Genomic DNA, 4,966 nt, shown 5'->3' with positions numbered 1-4,966 from the left:
CATTACTTGTCTAACACTTGCACTGGGAACAGAAAACATTCCATCGGTGTTCCAAAGCCCTGAGCTATCACAACCCACGTAGTAGTACACAGTTGTTCAAAAATGTAGCAGCCATATCTACCTTCATCCACTTAAGTAGTTCCCTTAAAGCCAGAGACACCTAAAGTAAAGCATTAATCTTGAAAAAACTGGATTCAAAACACTGATCTTTTGAGGAACTTTGTTAATTACCAGGTTGAAAAAAAATGCTTTAGGTACTATTTTCAAGTGTTTGCTTGTTAAAAAGGCCTCTGAGTGTAGGCCTTTCTATTTTCTGTCCCCATTACTCTGGTTCACTGTGATGTCTAACTAAACTAAACTTGTTCTTGAGTTAGGAGCTGAAAGGCCTGTAGAAATGATCTCACTTATGTGATGCAGAGATGACTCGGTGATGCTGCACTTGAGGAACGAGATCAGTAGCAGCCAGCTCTGCATGCTGCAGGGAGCCACACACGTCCACCGAGTTGAAAGAAATTTGGTTCTACCCTACAGTGCAAAGTAATCAGTAAAGCAAGGAGAGAACGAAGCTAAGAGGATTCATGAAACTGCTGGAGAAACCAAAACTGGTTTCACGTATCTAAAGAAATACAATGGACAGGTGGTGTCATGTCACCAAAAGGTGTTGCACAAATCACTGCATAATTTGTAAACGTCACTGGGACTGGATATTGCTGATGTCCTCTGCTTTTCTCCAGCACTTGTCACTAGGCTGTAGTGGAATCACTCCCAATTTGTGCCAGTTTAGCCAAACTATAGCTCTACATTTTGCAGAAAAGCCAGCCGACAGCCTGCTTCCCAGACCTTCCTCAGCCCTTTTACAGAGGGGCTGAGGGACCATTCAGTTTTCCTTCAGCTGAGGACTTACCCACTTCTCACTTGCTTGACACTTGTATTTTCCTCAGGAGTGTGAGCACCACCTGTAACAGATAGTCCAAGCCCACACCTTTGCAGTAATTTAAAACCTGCCAAGGGTGCCATGGCAGGGCTGAATGTGAACCCTAGTGCCAGCACTTCTTCCACAGCCAGCTGCCTTCCAGCCTCGGCCTCCCCTTAGGCTTAGCTGCCAGGATGGTGGCCATGCCTGCGCTGGAGCCCCTCGCTTGGCAACGACAGGCTCCTGTGAATTGCTCACTGGGAAGCGCAGCCCCACGGTGGCCGCTCTCAGAGCACAGCCTGTCCCTCAACTGCAGTGGAAGCCTGTAGTTGCCACCTGTTGTCTACATGATATGAACATACAAATGCAGAGACAAAGGAACTTTGAACATCGTTCTTAGAAGAGCGTGTGGCTCATTTTACTGCGAAGTAAACACGCCTGTTTGCAGCCCAAGTTGTCTGGGCTGGATTTCAGAGAAACTATCAAACATTTCCGTTTTCTTTCCTGGCCCTCCCTCAGTCTCGCTCCATGTGTCACTGCCTTTCGAGTAAAGACTGCTGCTGCTCGGCAAGGAGGAGCTCTGCCAGCTCATCCAGGCAGGCTGTACGCCCCACCCTTTCACACTGTAGCTTTACAGGAACAATCCCTTGCTGCTGTCCTCTCTCCGTGTCTCTTTAGTTCATCAGCTGTCTTTCCTTGCTCCACTCACCTTGCAAGGCTTTTCCACGATAGGTATGGAACACGTAGGAAAGGAATCTGTTTCTATCCAGCTGCATGTGACTGTAGCTCTGCATCCTACAAGCAGCCCCTGGGCTGGTCGGAGCAGGAAGGCATGACCCAGGCCACTGCTGCACCTCCATAATTCCCAGCTGGATACAGTCAGCAGCTCCTGAGAGGAGGCCTGCACCAGCCTGTTCAGCCTGGCGCCCGCAACCAGCCCAGCTCAGGGCCTGCCACAGCATCGAGTCATCCTTCATCCCACCCTGTGTCACGAGCATGTCCCAGCCAGATTCCAGATGTTCCCCTCAATACACACGGGGAACCACACCCTCCCTTACTCATGCAACAACCTGATTAGACTTGGCTTTCGCTTATTTTCACCGCCTGATTTATACGTAGGGTTAAAGACCATAGGCTCAGGGGGCTATAGTAACGAAGCTGTTAATTGCACAATGCCAGATGTGTGAGATGTTTCACTGAGAGAGTGAAAGCAGAACAAGGGCATCTGCCCTGAAATTTCACAATGCAGACAAAATCCTGGATAGGAATGTTGTTTAGATGAAAACAAAAACCTTTAGAAAACTTCTACCTCAGCTCAGCTGCAATCCTATCCTGTACATCGTGCTTAATTAAACCAAAGTCAGCTCAGGGTAAAACACTACTCATGTCAGATAGCTGGTGTCTGTTCTTACTCACAACAAATTCCAAAGGGGATTTCACCGCTGCCTTCAGCATGCGTTACTGCAGTGGACAACACACACACCCTGTAGTTTTCTGAAACCTCAGGCTAAATAATCCTGTTCTTGCATTCCCTCCCTGTTCTCTGTAGGAAATGTCTTGCTTTATGCTTGCTCTGTGGACTGACCTGCAAAATGCTTCTTTTCTTTTGTTGGCTTTGAAAGCCATTCTCCAGATCGTTTCAGGATATTTTCATTCTTAACCATCACTTGGACCACGGCCAGTGAGAAACATTCATCTCAAACTTTACAGCCTGGTACCATCCTCGCCTTCTCCTGCTCTCACCATGCTCCACTTATCTTGGTGTCACTAAGGAATGCAGGGCTCATCCCTAGCATTCCTGCGGGCAGAGGGGTTTTGTGCTGCACTGAATCAGCCCCTGGGAGGGGGTGTCTGGTTCAGCTCTTTGTGCATCATCCATGTGAAAAGGGCGTCAAAAATGCCTGCCTTTACTAAAGGTTCCCCCAGGTTGCCACTGAAACTCTTAGAAAAGTAGAAAAAAGGAGGATAATAACCTGAAGAAACACAGCAGCATAAGAACAGGCCAAAGTGACTCATGAAGGGGAAATCTCTGCCTGCTTTCAAGATTTCAAAGAAACTGGTGAGAGAGGGCTGCTCTCTGGCCTTGAAAACCTTCACCAATATCTGGGCAGCTGTTGGAGATGTAGTACGGTAGCAGTAATATTCCAGAGGATTAGCGCTTGCAGCTAGGCAAAGAGCTGAGAAAATACAACGCCCGCCGCAAAACCTGGGCATCCAAAAAGCAGAAAACAAAGGTGGAAAATAAAAATAACAAAAGCTGATTTTCCACAGGTGCTCTGCTTCTTGCGAGAGGTTCTCTAATATCACTCAGAAATCAAGCAGCTCTGGGCAAGGACTCCACCTCTCTTCCACCTTCACTGAAATGAGTGGCCCACTTGCTGGGCTGCTTTTCCAGCCTTACAAGGCTGCTTGAGTCTCCAAAATGAAGTCAGTAAGGCTGTAAGGCAGTGAGGTTGAACACATTAAAGGTGAGCCAGCATTTGGCTCACCAGGTTTCATGAAGTAGTTTTTTAAGAGATTAAAAACAATAAAACAACCAATGAAAATTCACTGTCTGTAAATACTGAGCTAACCGCAGAAACACAACACTTAAAAGTGTTTTGTCTTAATATTGCATAGCTCAAGGCAAAGAGGGGCCAACTCCCTGCTCCCCAGTTTCTCAAAGAGGAGCTTTGCAGCCATCAGGTCTGCAAAGCCAGAGGGAAGGCAAGGTTTCCAGCGGCCTGGCTGGAGCTGAACTTTCCTCCTATTATACCAGATTCTTTGGATTTTTTTAACCTGCTCCAATTTGCCCTTTGAACCTAAGAGAGCGCAGATCTCTGAAGGAACCTGTTAGTATGCACGTGCCCAGCCTGCACACTTGCCCTCAGCCCAGGCCTGAGAGCTGCTCCACCGGGGTTAATCTGTGGGATTAGCCCCTCATTTAGGGAACTATTTGTCTTGCCTTAGAGCCATTCCACACGGGAACAGTATGTACATCTCAGCCTCCAAGGGAACTGCAATAGCTCCAGAGAGTCCACTAAAAGACAGTATCTTGTTCTGTGGATGTTCTGGTGTTTATCAAGGCTCCCTCCCCATGCAGATAATGAATGGCACCATCAATAGATAAGGTCGCCTGCCTGCGTACATGCAGACTCAAGGTTTTTGGGAAACTAAGACCTCTATCTCCACTTTAGCACTAAAGCATACAGGTCTGTGTTGCCTTCATGTCATGTTTTGTTGTCCTGATAAATGAAAAGCACTGACTACTGTTGTCCCTGGAAATTTTAGTCATTAATTGTCTTATAGTAGCAACTGAATAACCACCCTTTTGCTTTTACGTTGGAAGAATCTCTATCAACTCACCCCTCTTCAGTTCCCTGGCTTGACTCTCAGCTCTTGACCAGACTAATTATTATTTGAATTGTGAGAATGCTAAGAAACCCAACTCAGGGCAGGTTCCTTGGTGGGAGATGTTTTGCATAGTCACTCTTATATATCCAGCAAAGGATGAGAGAAGTAGCAGGAAAGGAATTCTCCCAAGCCATGCAGTACAGCAGATGCAGAACAGAGAACACAACCCACGCACAGCAGGATTGGAAGAGGCCTGCCAAGTCCATCACATACTGCGTGAGATGCCATAGGCCCTCTCCATAGGCTGAGAGAATTCCTCTCTGTGTGAGCAGCAGGTGAGTTTCACTTGCGACATTTCCCAAGGGCCTCCTTAGAAAAGTCCTTTGTCCTATGTGAGCATTTCCAGGACTTACTCCCAAGTGTAAGAATCTCAAGAGAGAAATATAAACACTTGAATCCTTTTATTGGCATCTAGAGAGCAACCAAAGCCCATGTCAGCAGAGCAAGCCTTAGCTTTACATCACTCTGATCTGTCAGCAAAGAAACACAATCATTCCTCTCCCTTCCCCCCTGTCAGTGGAAGACGTGAGAGCTGAGACTACTGACACTGATCTCTTCCCTTTACCCCCCTCTGCGTAGCCAGAGAGGGACGGAGCAGCCCTGCCTGAGCGTTGGGAAACAAAAGCCCTCCCACCCACCGACTCCAGGGCCAAGGGAGCC

The sequence above is a fragment of the Falco punctatus genome, assembly GCF_963210335.1.
Source record: "Falco punctatus genome assembly, chromosome: 12".
In the NCBI taxonomy this organism is placed as follows: Eukaryota; Metazoa; Chordata; class Aves; order Falconiformes; family Falconidae; genus Falco; species Falco punctatus.
This window is presented reverse-complemented; position numbering follows the sequence as displayed.